Source organism: Mesoplodon mirus (genome assembly GCF_964341445.2).
Source record: "Mesoplodon mirus genome assembly, chromosome: 4".
Classification (NCBI taxonomy): domain Eukaryota; kingdom Metazoa; phylum Chordata; class Mammalia; order Artiodactyla; family Ziphiidae; genus Mesoplodon; species Mesoplodon mirus.
Window position 1 is genome coordinate 116,824,874 of NC_138979.1, and position 18,219 is coordinate 116,843,092.

General features: G+C 37.7%; 1 long non-coding RNA gene across 1 annotated transcript; it reads right to left on the reverse strand.

Moving 5' to 3' along the window:
• Positions 1–2,365: 2,365 nt before the first annotated feature.
• On the reverse strand, positions 2,366–10,416 carry LOC309803565. The gene is made up of 3 exons (XR_014293968.1): positions 10,316–10,416; positions 7,506–7,575; positions 2,366–2,566 (listed from the first exon to the last, which is right to left on the reverse strand). It is a non-coding gene; the product is annotated as an uncharacterized lncRNA (long non-coding RNA).
• Between the last annotated feature and the right edge of the window lie 7,803 nt (positions 10,417–18,219).

Genomic DNA, 18,219 nt, shown 5'->3' on the forward strand with positions numbered 1-18,219 from the left:
CAAGGCTTAGGAAAACAGCTGAAATCCACTCACATTATTGTATATGTCACTGAATGAGCCTCCTGCTTTCCTCAAGATGTGCCTTGAAGTTTATGCAAAATTTAATTTAATCATGAACTGACTGGTTGGAGAGCATGTATACTTCATACCTCATGGGACTGTATATCACATTTGCTAACATACTACCTGTTAAACCATGTTCACACATAGGCTCTAGGAAAGGCAGGGCTTTGTTTCTGAGGATTTCTGGATTTCTGATGATGTGTGTTTTGGTAAGATACTTACTGTCTCTATGTCTCCATTTTCTGCTTTGTAAAATAAAGGTAATTAAGCTTACTTTCAGTGTTATGAGGATTAAATGAGATCAGGTCTGAGCATCCTTTTGCACAGTGTTTGGCACATAGCTCTCAATAGGTGGTATCTTTCATTATTGTTATTTTTCTTTTTCTTTTTTTCTTTTTGGCTCTGTTGGGTCTTCGTTGCTGCGTGTGGGCTTTCTCTAGTTGTGGCGAGTGGGGGCTGCTCTTCATTGCGGTGCGCAGGCTTCTTGTGGTGTCTTCTCTTGTTGCGGAGCATGGGCTCTAGGCACATGGGCTTCAGTAGTTGTGGCACACGGGCTCAGTAGTTGTGGCTCATGGGCTCTAGAGTGCAGGCTCAGTAGTTGTAGTGTATGAGCTTAGTCGCTCCGCGGCATGTGGGATCTTCCTGGACCAGGGATCAAACCGGTGTCCCCTGCATTGGCAGGCATATTCTTAACCACTGAACCACCAGGGAAGTCCCTGTTATTTTTCTAATTAACATGGCAAGTCTCCTTTCAAAAGAAACTTGATTATGAATTATGAATACAGGAAATACAATGGTGGGTTCCTATTTTGAGCACCAATTATCCCTGACTTGGGAAAAACTACTAAAATTTCTCGATTTCTTACTGGAGAAGGGAGAGCACCAGAATACAGTCAGCATATGGAGAAACAGGCATGGAAATCATCTAATACTGTGAAACGTTTACATTTCCAGAGGGTTCCTCAATAATTTTATGATTATAAACCTGGAATTAGGACACTCAATATTTAATGAGTACCGACTAAATAATAGTACTTTTGCTTCAAGAAAAAAAGTTTTTAAATTTTGTTTTGATTTAATATTTTGAACTCTATCGCCCTTAGAGTGTGTGCAGATTGTTGGCGATTGCTCCAAAGGATTTGTTTCCCAGATGCTTTGGGATCAGCCCTTGACCCAAAGAAAGAGTTATTACGGCTCAGCAAAGTTTAATGTAGGAAAAATATTTGGACAGTTTGTGCTTCATTAATCCAAGTTTGGTTTGTTAAATCCCCAAGTATTGCTTTACAAATCTTCAGATTCAAAATGAATTACAACAATTATCAACAAATATAAAAAGTCAAGAAAATATTGAATGCCCATCTGTCTGTTTGGCTTTCAAAAGCATAGCACAGTGGCAACAGCTAAAAACTACCATCTTAATGTTTTCTACAAACAACTGTTGTTTCCAAAAGTGTTGTCTCTGGCTGTCATACTGACACATTTGTCTTACATATAAAAATAATGAATATTTAACTTGCCTTTAAATATAACTAAACAATAAATAGTGTAAAGATGTAACTGAAGAACTAACTCTTTTATGGTCAGAGAAAGAAATAACATTTTTTGAATTGGTAGTTAAATGGTTTTTGTGTTTATTCCCAAGTTATTCTGCTTCCACAAAAGGAATCTTCTGAATAATAAAGAGATATAATTAATGAAAAGGGAAACTAATAAATATGTCAGAAACAATTTACTGTTGGTTTGTATGTATTCCAAATGCCTCTATAGGAATGCAAATGAACCTTCAAAATCAGGTTATTAAGTAAAAAAAAAAAAAAAAAAAAGCCTGTCTTCACAATTATGGAGAAAATTGTCTCTGCTTATTAATACCTATTTTTCTAAGTTTTTAAAAATACATTGGTTTAACTTTTTAAAAAATTTAAATGATTAGTGAAACATCCAAGTGACTAAATATGGTATAATTTTGTTGTGTTTCACATATAGATCTTTTAACTCTTAATGAATTTATAAGGAATATTATCTCTGTTGAAGTTTGAAAAATAAATAGTACAGTCGTAAAGAACTAGCAGAAAAAAAAAAAGCAATGGTCAGAAGGTGAACTAGTTACTGGGAAGACTCCTGCTAAAATGTAACCACAGCTTAAATAAAGTATAACAAATATACATTTTAATCAATTGCTGAGTTTGCTAAACGTAAGGGAAATTTCTAAAATGAGAAAAAAGTATCCAGCTGAAACTGGAGCAGAAGATAGTAAGTGGTAGAGGTAAATGGAGCAGGGAATTTTAAGGAAGACTTACCTTAAGGTAGATGCCTCAGTCAGTACTACCATCCAAGGAACATGTCTCCAAACACTGGCAAGATTGGAGCAAAACTTGAAACTCTTGCATTAATCATAAAATCACTGAAGGGAGTTAAGTGGTCCTAGGTCAGTACTGACCCTGGATCTTGCAGAATACAAAACTTCTGTAGAGTAAAAAGTCTCCCATTTATGTCCTCAGAATCCCTGAAGATTAGGTTCAATAAGATATGAATATACAATGAAAATTCAATAGCAATCATAGAAATAAATAAGCATCTGTAAATGAGGGTCAACTGAAATGAAGACAAACATAGTAACTAGAAATAACAAATATAAATAAAAACCTACCTGAATGGAATAAATAACAGATTAGACATAGCTAAAGAGATAATTCGTGAACTGATAGACAGACCTATAGAAAAAACAAAGAAAGCAGAACAATGAGAAGGAAAATATGAAAAAATAAGGTTAAAAGACACAAAGTATACAATAAGAAGATCCAAACTACATGATAAGATTCCCAGATGGAGAGTTTTGAATCACTAACATTTTTTGATGATGTGGGTTTTAGCAAGTTACTTATTCTCTGTCTCAATTTTCTCCTTTGTAAAGGTAATTAGGTTTATGATAAGACTGTTGGCTAGATTTGTTAGAAATAGCCATTAGAACAGAATAATAGCTAGAAAATGTCATAGCTTATCAGAGACATGTAATGACATATACAGAAAGCACAGAATCTACCAATAAGGATCATTCAGAAAAAAAATTCACACATTGTAGTGGAACTGAAGACACAGAGATCTTAAGCAAGAGATAAATGACAGATTATCTACCAAAAAAAAAATTAGATTAATAACTGTCATCTCAAAAAGAAACACTAGATGCTAAAAGAGAGTGTAATAATAATTGTCAAAATTCTGATAGTATCAATAACTCACTGTCAAACTAGAATTGCATGATCACAAGATTTTTTGTTATGAATCTAAAATATAAACATTTTCATATTTTTAAAAAATAAAAAGATTTTTTATTACAAAGAAAATTTCACTAAGGGAATTGCTAAAGACTGTACTTCAGGAAGATTGAAAATGATCCTAAGATGCAAGAAGAAATTATGATGTCCTATATATATCTGTTAGATCCATTTAGCCTAAAGTATAGTTCAATTCCAATATTTCTTTGTTGATCTTTCTGTCTGGATGATCTACCCATTGCTGAAAGTAAGGCACTGAAGTCCCCTATTATTGTATTGTTGTCTATTTCTCCTTTCAGATTTGTTAGTATTTGCTTAATATATTTAGGTGCTCCAATGTTGGGTACATATATATTTACAATTTTTTTATCTTCTTGATAAGTTGATCTCTTTATCATTATTTAATGACCTTATTTGTCTCTTATTTACATTTTTGGTTTAAAGTTCATTTTCTCTGATATAAATATAGCTATCCTTCCTCTCTTTTGCATTGATTTGCATGGAACATCTTTTTTCATCCCTTCACTTAGAGAGTATGTGTCCTTAAAGCTAAAGTATATCTCTGGTCCTCAGCATATACTTAGGTCTTGTTTCTTTCATACACCCAGCTACCTGTGCCTTCTTTTTTTTTTTTCCTATTTCTTAATTTAATTTATTTATTTATTAGTTTTTTGGCTGTGTTGGGTCTTCATTGCTGCACACGGGCTTTCTCTAGTTGTGGCGAGCAGGGGCTACTCTTTGCTGCAGTGCGTGTGGGCTTCTCATTGCAATAGCTTCTCTTGTTGTAGGAGCACAGGCTCTAGGGGCGCAGGCTTCAGTAGCTGCAGCACGCAGGATCAGTAGTTGTGGCTTGTGGGCTCTAGAACACAGGCTCAGTAGTTATGGCGCACAGGCTTAGTTGCTCCGCAGCATGTGGGATCTTCCCGGACCAGGGCACGAACCTGTGTTCCCTGCACTGGCAGGCAGATTCTTAACCAGTGTGTCACCAGAGAAGCCCTACCTGTGCCTTTTGATTGGAATTCAATCCATTTATATTTAGTATAATTATTGCTGTGTAAGGACCTACTAATGACACCTTACTAATTGTTTTCTGGCTGTTTTGTAGTTCTCTAGTTTCTTTTTTTCTCTTATGCTGCCTTCCCCTGTGAATTGGTGATTTTTTTGTAGTGGTATGCTTTGATTCCCTTGTCTTTATCTTTTGTGAATCTACTACAGGGTTTTTTTTGTTTGTTTTTTGTTTTTTTTGCGGTACGTGGGCCTCTCACTGTTGTGGCCTCTCCCGTGTGGAGCACAGGCTCTGGATGCGCAGGCTCAGTGGCCATGGCTCACGGGCCCAGCCTCTCCGTGGCATGTGGGATCTTCCCGGACCAGGGCACGAACCTGTGTCCCCTGCATTGGCAGGCAAACTCTCAACTACTGTGCCACCAGGGAAGACCCAACTACAGGTTTTTATTTTGTGATTTCCATGGGGCTTACATAAGACATCTTTTCGATATAACAGTCTATTTTATGCTGATAACAACTTTAATTACATATAAAAACTCTACCCTCTCATTCTACCCCTTTTATGTTTTCAATGTCACAATTTACCTATTTTTATACTGTGTATTTATTAACAAATTATAGTAGCTATATTAAATTTTGATTAATTCATCTTGTCCTTTAACCTTATATCATAGCCAGCAGCAGCAGAATACACATTCTTCTCAAGCATTCATGGAACATTCTTCATGATAGATCATATGATAAGCCACAAAACAAGTCTTAGCAAATTCAGGAAGACTGAAATCATACTAAGTATCTTTTCCAACCACAATGGTATGAAACTAAAAATCAAAAAGTGGAAAACTAGAAAATTTTTGAACATGTGAAAATTAAACAACACAATTCTGCACAACCAATGGATCAAAGAAGAAACCAAAAGAGAAATTTTTTAAAATACTGAAAACAATGAAAATGGAAACACAACATACTAAAATCTATGGAATGTTGCAAAAGCAGTTCTAAGAGAGAAATTTATAGCAATAAATGCCTTTATTAAGAAAGAAGAAAGATCTCAAATAAAGAACCTAATTTTATACCTCAAGGGACTAGAAGAAAAAGAACAAACTAAGCCCCAAGTTAGCAGAAAGAAAGAAAGAAAGAAAGATCAGAACAGAAATAAATGAAATAGAGACCAGAAAAATAATACAAAAGATTGGGGGCTTCCCTGGTGGCACAGTGGTTCAGAGTCCGCCTGCCGATGCAGGGGACATGGGTTCATGCCCCAGTCCAGGAAGATCCCACACGCCATGGAGTGGCTAGGCCTGTGAGCCATGGCCGCTGAGCCTGCGTGTCTGGAGCCTGTGCTCCACAACGGGAGAGGCCACAACAGTGACAGGCCCACCTACCGCAAAAAAATAAAAATAAAAAATAATACAAAAGATCAATGAAACTAAGAGCCAATTTTTCAAGAAGATACAGAAAATTGACAAACCCTTACCTACACTAACTATAACAGAGAGAGAGGGAGAGAGAGAAGACTCAAATAAATAAAATCAGAAATGAAAGGGGAGACATTGCAACTGATTCCATAGAAATACAAAGGATCATGAGAGACTACAATGAACAATTATATGCCAAGAAATTGGATTGGATAACCTAGAAGAAAGGGATAAATTTCTAAAAACATACAACTTACCAAGACTTAATCAAGAAAAAGTAGAAAATATGAACAAACCAATAACAGGTAAGGAGATTGAGACTGAATCAGTAATTGAAAACCTCCCAACAAAGAAAAGCCCAGGACCAGATAGTTTCACTGGTGAATTCTAACATACATTTAAAGAATAAATAATGTCAGTCCTTCTCAAGATCTTTTTGAAAACTGAAAAGGAGGGAACACTTCCAAACTGAATTTATGAGGCCAGCAGAAGGACACTATATGAAAACTACAGACCAATATCTATAATAAACAAAATGCAAAAATTCTCAACAAAATATTAGCAAGCTGAATTCAACAGTACATTAAAAGGATCATACACCATGATTGACTGGGAATTAAATGCATAAAGTGAATGGCACATTTAACACTTTTGGAATAATATATAGGAAAACATATTTGACCTTTTTAAGGCATAGAATTTCTTAAACAAGACCCAAAAATGTTTAATCATGAGAAGCCCGTGCACCGCAACAAACAGTAGCCCTCGCTCGCCACAACTAGAGAAAGTCTTTGCGCAGCAATGAAGACCCAACACAGCCGAAAATAAATAAATTAAAAATAAAATAAATTTTTAAAAAATTCCTTAAAATTTTGGAAAAACTCAAACATTACTTTAAAACAAAAACGGCCAATGAAATAACTAAACTAATTTTCCGTAAGTGACAAAAAATTCAAAGTGCATTATGATGCAGCAGAGATTCACAATCTTAGGTACCAAGAATAACTTCAGAAGAACAAATCAGTAATATGGTAGTCATACTGTACAATAACAACAAAACAACAAATGCAAATAAAACAAGGTGCAGCTCAGCCATATTCTGGTCTTGCATTTTGTAATACTAGTTCTACTTTTATAGTGCATTTTCAGGCTTTGGTAAACCAACCTTTTCTTTGTTATGAAAAATCATCTCAAACTAAGTTTGTTCTCCTTTAACCAACGCTAAAGTCAAGTTCTTTTATTTTACTTCTGTCTTTGTACTGTTTTCTTTATTTTGTAGACAGTAACGTTTTATCTAAGCCTCTTCTTCAGCTTTTGAAGGACTGAGCCTCTGGGTAAAAGAGTTGCCCCCTTGCCAGATCCACTTCAATTAAGAATTGCAGTGCCTTCTACGTGCAAGTTTCTTTGCTATGTGAAAGAGGCAATATAATGTAACAGGGGATATCTTAATTTATACAGACACTGAGAGTATAGTAGAGAGAGAACAGACTGGAGAAAGGAAATTTTGAAAAAGACGTCACTTTTTTGGTACAGTATGCAAAGTTATCTTTCAGGCAAGGTTATACTCATGGTACAAGATATCTCAGAAGTATAAAAGAGAGAGAAAACACAATAGAAAACCAGAATCAATTAAATGAGAGTTAAGCAAGAAAAATTCAAGTTCTATTTCAAAACATAATAAAGAAAAGTGTTTACATTTTCAGTATTTTCAAATGTTTTCAGTGTGCTTTAATGCACTTTATCTTACCTGTGTGGGGAGAAAAAAAGCAGAAGATTCTTCTCAGCCACATTTTTGATAAAGCATCATAACAGACATTCTGTTTTTGAGGAAAGGGATACGTTAAAATTCAAATATTTAAATATTCAGAGACATGCTCTAATTTCTATAGGAAGAAAGAAGAATGGATGGTAATGGTATTTTTATTGCCAAGACAGAGAAAGCATGAGAGAAGATTGATTTGGGAGAGAGGAGGCAAGATGAATTATTGCAGGATGTGAAATTGAAGGCTACTTCCTCCCCACATCTCAGGCTAAGAAACACCAGAAAGAACAACCTCACAACAGGCACCAGCTGCCCTTCCTAACACGGGCTCTATGTGCTTCTGTAAAAATGGCTATGTGTCACACAGGGGAGAAATGTAATCATTATTTTTAGAAATTTTTAGACATTTTCCATTTCCTAGCTGACTATCATAACTTATTTCCCACAGTGTTGTTCATCATCCATAAAAATTGTGTAGATTTGTGAAGCAATCTTGAGTTTATACCCTCTGGGATATTTTAGTGTAGAACTAGAAGCAGCCTAGAGTGATTTTATTTTATTTTTTTCATTCAACCTGGAGAAGAAAACTATCTGTTGATGAATTGTACTGAAGGCACTCAGAACAGAATCACAATTGTAAAGGCTTTACTTTTTTCTCTCTTGAAAGTTTAATAGCTGAAGATCATTAGGTAGTTTAGGTGCTATGCAATTAGACTGGTGTTTAAGAAAGGACTGTCCTCACTGTAAGGGGAATGAATGGAGGGGGTTGGGGTGTTTCCTAGAGGAATGCAGCTGAAAGTAGATCTTGGTTTTGACACCCTGTGTTGTATATTCTGTCAGAAGTATCCCTCAGTACTTTGCATGAAGAAAGCTCAAAATGGATGTGGGACCTGAGATTACAAATCAACCACCATTGCTGCTGAAGTTTGAGTTTGGGCGGAAGAAGTTCTTATAGTCACTGTGTGAAATGTTGAACCTGAGAAAACCTGGTGGTTATCACAGGTTTTTCTCTATTCCCTTGGAACTAGTATTCATAGAATATTAAATAATTTGCATCTGAAAAATTAGGCTACAGCAACACATTATCAATTGGCCAGTTATTTTGAACATACTTGACAAATTGCTTTTCAACCAGGTGAAAATAGTAAAAAACAAAACAGAACAAAACAGTGGCAACTGAATGAGCCATCTGAATATTTTCTTATTTTTTCCATGCAGTTTTTTTCACAGAAAATTAGGGTTTTGTGTTCAATAATATTGATTCAGGCAGATTCTCCCAATTCAAGCATAGAAATATTTATTCATAGAAGATGGTGGTACCTTGTGTGTATTTACTAGACTCTCACTCCACATATTCCCAGAGCTTTAATACAACAGAAAGGGGACAGACTAAACAGACTTGGGTTTAAATCCTGGCTCTGGCTTATTAGCTGGGGAACCTGGGATGATAACTTTTTCCTCTGGGCCTCAGTTTTCTTATTTGTAGTGTAGGATAGTAAATAACATAGGCTAGATCGTTAACTACTGCCTTTGGCATATGTCATGCACTAAAAGTTGGTATATACAATGTTTTTGACTTAAAATCAGTTTTCCCTATTAAATGTCTTATTAAGATACATACAGTACCCTCTTAAAATCATAAGTATTCTATGAGTAAAAAAAACAGGGGACTAAATACAAAGATACATATTGCTGATTAGGTAGTATATGGCTAAGATTGGCATTGTGTGGTTAATTTCAGCATCAGTTGTATGACTGTGGTAACTAATGTTATTGTGTACTTAGTCTTCTAAACGCTTGACATGAATTAAATCAACAAATTCTCAAAATAATCCTAAGAGGTAGGTACTGTTAATATCTTCCTTTCACAAATGAGCAAATTGAGTTACCAAAAGATTAAGTGACTTTCCCTAAATCGTACAACTAGTGAGCTTGGATTCCAACCCAGCTAGCCACCACCAGTCTCATAGTCACTATGCCCCACTGCCTCTCCATATATTTTTCCCAGTACACATTAGCTATATATATGGATGTTGTACATACTGAATAATCACACTTTTGGTAGGTTCAAGTAAGAGTAAGGATTATATCAAAAATAAAATCTTGTCCTTATGTTGTGCCATGCTATGACACAACTGATCATAAGCCACCTACATTTCCTTTTCATTCTCTAGAAAATACATTTTAATAAACTTAAGGAATATATTAATATCATATGCCTATCTGAATATGAAACTTGGAAATTCCCTAGATAGTACAGTATAAAGAATAAAGCAGTGACCCAAATTCCTAGTAGTGGGGACAGATGTTTCAGAGAAAATCAAAAGTGTAACTGCTTCCCTAAGTCTTCGTGAGATGTGTAAAATTCCAGAGAGTCCCTGAATAAAGGGACTCTCTCAAAATTATTCTAATTTTGTATTAAAAGCCTACAAGGAGAGTTTTTAATCTCAGAAGAAAACACCAATAGATTCATCTACAAACTTTGGGGTATGAACAGAGATTATCTAGGTCATGAGTATAAACAGTTTTCCTCATAAATTCCAGTTGTTAGTGGCTGAATAAAAGGCTGTGTTGCACCGCAAGCTTGGGCTGTATTTGGCTCACTGGGAAAGAATGCAACGCTTACTCGGCGACCTATGTCTTAAAGGATTAGGATTAGGGAATGGCAGCACAGATGTCATATTTTTGCCGTCCCTGGTAGAGTCAACTCCTTTCTTACATACTTCTGCTCCTCTCTGCCCAACCACCCTCTTCACAAGCAGACACATACACATACACACACACTCAGTACTTACCACCATCAGGAGGAGATCCTTCAAATGAAATCCCGGCCTGGCCTTCTGTGCTTCACTTAATTTCTGATGTGGGGTCAGCTAATGTTTAACAGCCACATTTATCAGTCTGTAAGAAGTGATACTGATATTGAACCAAGAAGATAGAAAATGTATTTTTCTGATATTAAGAGTTTACAATCAACTTGTTTATTTTGAAGTCCTTTGGGGATGAATAACACTGCTCTGCGCTGACATGAAATCATGCTAGTTTTGCATGAACTCAACTCAAGTAATGTTGAGTTTAATGGGCTGATGACTGGGGAGCTGGGGGATAGGAAGAAGGAAAGAGGAGGGAAAAGGGTGGGAAGTTACTGAACCCATTTTAGAGAAAGGAAGATTGGAAGAATTGTTGACTGTGAGAGAGAATACTCAGAGTAAGATGGACATAGGAGAAAATCTAAGAGGACATGGAAAAAAGAGATATGCTGGGAGTGACCAGCATTGTTTTATTCAAGGACTATCTTTTGTGTGATTATATACACTATATATATATGTGACTATATACATTATGTATAGTTTGTACTAAAAGTCCAATGGGCACCCCCCACACATGCCAGTAGAGGGAGCCACTGTTTGAGGAAGCCAAGATCAATTTTCTCTCATTATTACTTGAATACATCAACTTTTCCAAGGAAAGGCATTTGTTTCTCTTTTCTCTTCTTGCTTTTTAGGGAAGATAAAACATAACTGTCAGTGGTTTGTATTGGGAAAATCACTTAATAAGCTCCCCCCAATTCAGACTGAGCTCCCCAAAGTAAGTACAAAATGGCTTTTATTAAAGCTCCCTTCTAAAGGGCACCACAAGAGACATGCAGTAAAACTTTTGAATGGTCTTTGAGTCACCATTCATAAAAGAAAAATAACAATTTGATAGTCTTTTCTAGGGCTTAGTGCCATCATTTAAAAATGAGAAACTGGTCTTAGCAAATGCCCCTGGGTTGAGAGATAAGTGGTAAAAACATCTAATGATGCAAAACCAAGACTAAATTATTAATGCTACTGTAGTATGACTATATTCTGGCTCTTGAACAGAGCTGTTCAATGGACTGGAGAGAACAGCGGCTATGTTTTAGGTAACAGAAACCCAGGTAGTATCTTGTTTGTATGTCATATTTCCCATTTCAAACATTTTTTGGTTTTCATAGCTGGGGTCAAGCATTATGCTAAGATTTCAACCAATGTTAAACATCTCTGAAAAGACTAATTTGATTTACAGTAAGTGGGAATGAAATCAAACCAAACAAAAACACCTTGACAGAAACCAACAGAACATTCTGACTTTGGACAATTGACCTAGTAATAACATAATAATAATCTTTAAAAAGCAAGACGATCAGTTATTGGCTGTCATTAGTGCTGTTTTTTTCTAAGCTCTGCTTATAGGATACAAAATGCAAGGAAGATTGGACAATTATCCATCTGACTTGATTAGTGTAGGCAGCCAAACCAGCTAATTCAGTAGGGAAATAGAACCCTGACTAGCTACACTGATCAAATCAAGAGAATAACTGCCAGAGCTCCCCTTTACTTTATGCCAAGTAGATGCTGCCTTGGGGAATGGCTTACATTCAAAGGCTTTGACTGTTTGAAGTCCCCCAAAAGCCTGTTAATTAGAACTCTTTGGATGCTTTGGACAGTTAAAGTTGCATAGCTCGGGTTGGTTGGCTAATCAGTTCTCAGACACAAATTTAACCACCTTAAAATGGTGGGGGAAAAAAAGACCTTCATAATAAAAATTATAATTACCATAGCTTGATTTTTCTGCTAAAAAGGAAGTAAAACAAACTTGCATTTGAGATAGTCAGTTATTCTTTCACTTGGCAAACCAGCCAGGAAATGTAGAGATGAATTTTTCAGTTCAGAATAGTGCTTCAGGTCTGAGTCTTACAAGAAGGAGATCACATGATAATTCCTTTGGTCAACACCAAGGTTTATTAATGTCAACAGTTAATAGACTAAACAACAATTTTGGTGCTATAGTCTAATTTTATCCCTGAAAAATTAATCTGGTAAGTTTTTCAGGGACATATATATTTTTTTCTCTAAGAAATTATCTCCTTTATGAAATAAGGAAAAGCTAGAATGAGCCAATATTGCTGGATAAATCTCAACAAAGCTAACGGGAGAAGGTGTTTGAGGTTAGTAAACTAACAGAATTCAAAACAACTGGTTAGTTGGAGGGCTATATGTCTTAGTTTATTTTCATTCAGCCCAAAACACAGACCCAAGACAAGATAGGTTAAACTCTTCTCTTGCAAATACGTAGATGGTTAACCCAAGTTCTCTGTCTCTCTCTCTCTCTCTCCTTCTTGTGTTCAATTTTATGACCTCACTTCTCTTACCCTAAGTTATATTACTGCCACCAAAAATCTGCATGCCCACAAGATTCTTGGGACAAAAGAACAGGTAACTTTGACATAATCCTTCCTGAATGATTGCCAATGGAGATAGTACCCCTGAAGAATCATAAACTACTATTCCATATTCCTTCTCTGAAGGTTAAGCTATAACTGAATCAGCTCTCATAAAGCAGCAAAGTCAAACAGCTATGAGTATTTATTCATTTGCAATCATTATCTTCTGAGGGATATGGAACCAAATCAATTTCATCCAGAATCTGGAAATATTTAGAGAAAGAAAAAAAGAAAGACGGATACACCAGAAATACAGCTACACGTGGAACAACTCCTACAGAACACCTACTGAACGCTGGCAGAAGACCCCAGACCTCCCAAAAGGCAAGAAACTCCCCACATACCTGGGTAGGGCAAAGCGGAGAGATCCGCACACAGAGGATCGGTGCCGAGCGGCACTCACCAGCCCGAGAGGCTTGTCTGCTCGCCCGCCGGGGCGCGCAGCGCTGGAAGCTGAGGCTCGGGCTTCGGTCAGAGCGCAGGGAGAGGACTGGGGCTGGCGGCGAGAACTCAGCCTGAAGGGGGCTAATGTGCCACAGCTAGCCAGGAGGGAGTCCGGGAAAAGTCTGGAGCTGCCGAAGAGGCAAGAGACTTTTTCTTCCCTCTTGGTTTCCTGGTGCGCGAGGAGAGGGGATTAAGAGCGCTGCTTAAAGGGGCTCCACGGACGGGCGCGAGTCGCGACTGAAAGCGCGGAGCCCAGTGACAGGCGTGGGACGCTGGGGCTGCTGCTGCCGCCGCCAAGAAGCCTGTGTGCGAGCGCAGGTCACTGCCCACACCGCCCTTCCGGGAGCCTGTGCAGCCCGCCACTGCCGGGGTCCCGGGATCCAGGGGCGGCTTCCCTGGGAGAACGCACGGCGCGCCTCGGGCTGGTGCAACGTCACGCCGACCTCTGCCGCTGCAGGCTCGCCCCGCACTCCGTGCCCCTCCCTCCCTCCTGGCCTGAGTGAGCCAGAGTCCCCGAAGAGGCTGCTCCTTTAACCCTGTCCTATCTGAGCGAAGAACAGACGCCCTCCGGCGACCTACACGCAGAGGCGGGGCCAAATCCAAAGCTGAGACCCAGGAGCTGTGAGAACAAAGAAGAGAAAGGGAAACCTCTCCCAGCAGCCTCAGAAGCAGCGGATTAAAGCTCCACAATCAACTTGATGTACCCTGCATCTGTGGAATACATGAATAGACAACACATCATCCCAAATTGAGGAGCCCGGAGTCAGTGCTGTGCCTCTGAGGTGGGAGAGCCAACTTCAGGACACTGGTCCACAAGAGACCTCCCAGCTCCACATAATATCAAACGGCGAAAATCTTCCAGAGATCTCCATCTCAACACCAGCACCCAGCTTCACTCAACGACCAGCAGGCTACAGTGCTGGACACCCTAAGCCAAACAACTAGCAAGACAGGAACACAACGCCACCCATTAGCAGAGAGGTGGCCTAAAATCATAAAAAGTCCACAGACACCCCAAAACACACCACCAGACGTGGACCTGCCCACCAGAAAGACAAGATCCAGCCTCATCCACCAGAACACAGGCACTAGTCCCCTCCACCAGGAAGCCTACACAACCCAAGAAACCAACCTTAGCCACTGGGGACAGACACCAAAAACAACAGGAACTACGAACCTGCAGCCTGCAAAAAGGAGACCCCAAACACAGTAACATAAGCAAAATGAGAAGACAGAAAAACACACAGCAGGAGAAGGAGCAAGATAAAAACCCACCAGACCTAACAAATGAAGAGGTAATAGGCAGTCTACCTGAAAAAGAATTCAGAATAATGATGGTAAAGATGATCCAAGATTCTATTTCCCAGATCCAAAATCTTGGAAATAGAATAGACAAAATGCAAGAAACAGTTAACAAGGACCTAGAAGAACTAAAGATGAATCAAGCATCGATTAAAAACACAATACATGAAATAAAAAATACTCTAGATGGGATTAATAGCAGAATAACTGAGGCAGAAGAACGGATAAGTGAGGTGGAAGATAAAATAGTGGAAATAACTGCTGCAGAGCAAAATAAAGAAAAAAGAATGAAAAGAACAGAGGACAGTCTCAGAGACCTCTGGGACAACATTAAACGCACCAACATTCGAATTATAGGGGTTCCAGAAGAAGAAGAGAAAAAGAAAGGGACTGAGAAAATATTTGAAGAGATTATAGTTGAAAACTTCCCTAATATGGGAAAGGAAATAGTTAATCAAGTCCAGGAGGCACAGAGAGTCCCATACAGAATAAATCCAAGGAGAAATACGCCAAGACACATATTAATCAAACTGTCAAAAATTAAACACAAAGAAATCATATTAAAAGCAGCAAGGCAAAAACAACAAATAACACACAAGGGAATCCCCATCAGGATAACAGCTGATCTCTCAGCAGAAACTCTACAAGCCAGAAGGGAGTGGCAGGACATACTTAAAGTGATGAAGGAGAAAAACCTGCAACCAAGATTACTCTACCCAGCAAGGATCTCATTCAGATTTGATGGAGAAATTAAAACCTTTACAGACAAGCAAAAGCTGAGAGAGTTCAGCACCACCAAACCAGCTTTACAACAAATGCTAAAGGAACTTCTCTAGGCAAGAAACACAACAGAAGGAAAAGACCTACAATAATGAACCCAAAACAATTAAGAAAATGGGAATAGGAACATACATATCGATAATTACCTTAAATGTAAATGGACTAAATGCTCCCACCAAAAGACACAGAGTGGCTGAATGGATACAAAAACAAGACCCATCTATATGCTGTCTACAAGAGACCCACTTCAGACCTAGAGACACATACAGACTGAAAGTAAGGGGATGGAAAAAGATATTCCATGCAAATGGAAACCAAAAGAAAGCTGGAGTAGCAATTCTCATATCAGACAAAATAGACTTTAAAATAAGGACTACTAGAAGAGACAAAGAAGGACACTACCTAATGATCAAGGGATCGATCCAAGAAGAAGATATAACAATTGTAAATATTTATGCACCAAACATAGGAGCACCTCAATACATAAGGCAAATACTAACAGCCATAAAAGGAGAAATCGACAGTAACACACTCATAGTAGGGGACTTTAATACCCCACTTTCACCAATGGACAGATCATCCAAAATGAAAATAAATAAGGAAACACAAGCTTTAAATGATACATTAAACAAGATGGACTTAATTGATATTTATAGGACATTCCATCCAAAAACAACAGAATACACATTTTTCTCAAGTGCTCATGGAACATTCTCCAGGATAGATCATATCTTGGGTCACAAATCAAGCGTTGGTAAATTTAAGAAAATTGAAATTGTATCAAGTATCTTTTCCGACCACAATGCTATGAGACTAGATATCAATTACAGGAAAAGAGCTGTAAAAAATACAAACACATGGAGGCTAAACAATACACTACTTAATAACGAAGTGATCACTGAAGAAATCAAAGAGGAAATTAAAAAATACCTAGAAACAAATGACAATGGAGACACGACGACCCAAAACCTATGGGATGCAGCAAAAGCAGTTCTAAGAGGGAAGTTTATAGCAATACAATCCCACCTTAAGAAACAGGAAACATCTCGAATAAACAACCTAACCTTGCACCTAAAGCAATTAGAGAAAGAAGAACAAAAACATCCCAAAGTTAGCAGAAGGAAAGAAATCATAAAAATCAGATCAGAAATAAATGAAAAAGAAATGAAGGAAACGATAGCAAAGATCAATAAAACTAAAAGCTGGTTCTTTGAGAAGATAAACAAAATTGATAAACCATTAGCCAGACTCATCAAGAAAAAAAGGGAGAAGACTCAACTCAATAGAATTAGAAATGAAAAAGGAGAAGTAACAACTGACACTACAGAAATACAAAAGATCATGAGAGATTACTATAAGCAACTCTATGCCAATAAAATGGACAACCTGGAAGAAATGGACAAATTCTTAGAAATGCACAACCTGCCAAGACTGAATCAGGAAGAAATAGAAAATATGAACAGACCAATCACAAGCACTGAAATTGAAACTGTGATAAAAAATCTTCCAACAAACAAAAGCCCAGGACCAGATGGCTTCACAGGCGAATTCTATCAAGCATTTAGAGAAGAGCTAACACCTATCCTTCTGAAACTCTTCCAAAATATAGCAGAGGGAGGAACACTCCCAAACTCATTCTACGAGGCCACCATCACCTTGACACCAAAACCAGGCAAGGATGTCACAAAGAAAGAAAACTACAGGCCAATATCACTGATGAACATAGATGCAAAAATCCTCAACAAAATACTAGCAAACAGAATCCAACAGCACATTAAAAGGATCATACACCATGATCAAGTGGGGTTTATTCCAGGAATGCAAGGATTCTTCAATATACGCAAATCAATCAACGTGATACACCATATTAACAAACTGAAGGAGAAAAACCATATGATCATCTCAATAGATGCAGAGAAAGCTTTCGACAAAATTCAACACCCATTTATGATAAAAACCCTGCAGAAAGTAGGCATAGAGGGAACTTTCCTCAACATAATAAAGGCCATATATGACAAACCCACAGCCAGCATCGTCCTCAATGGTGAAAAACTGAAACCATTTCCACTAAGATCAGGAACTAGACAAGGTTGCCCACTTTCACCACTCTTATTCAACCTAGTTTTGGAAGTTTTAGCCACAGCAATCAGAGAAGAAAAGGAAATAAAAGGAATCCAAATTGGAAAAGAAGAAGTAAAGCTGTCACTGTTTGCAGATGACATGATACTATACATAGAGAATCCTAAAGATGCTACCAGAAAACTACTAGAGCTAATCAATGAATTTGGTAAAGTTACAGGATACAAAATTAATGCACAGAAATCTCTGGCATTCCTATATACTGATGATGAAAAATCTGAAAGTGAAATCAAGGAAACACTCCCATTTACCATTGCAACAAAAAGAATAAAATATCTAGGAATAAACCTACCTAAGGAGACAAAAGACCTGTATGCAGAAAATTATAAGACACTGATGAAAGAAATTAAAGATGATACAAATAGATGGAGAGATGTACCATGTTCTTGGATTGGAAGAATCAACATTGTGAAAATGACTCTACTACCCAAAGCAATCTACAGGTTCAATGCAATCCCTATCAAACTACCACTGGCATTTTTCACAGAACTAGAACAAAAAATTTCACAATTTGTATGGAAACACAAAAGACCCCGAATAGCCAAAGCAATCTTGAGAACGAAAAATGGAGCTGGAGGAATCAGGCTCCCTGACTTCAGACTATACTACAAAGCTACAGTAATCAAGACAGTATGGTACTGGCACAAAAACAGAAAGATAGATCAATGGAACAGGATAGAAAGCCCAGAGTTAAACCCACGGACATATGGTCACCTTATCTTTGATAAAGGAGGCAGGAATGTACAGTGGAGAAAGGACAGTCTCTTCAATAAGTGGTGCTGGGAA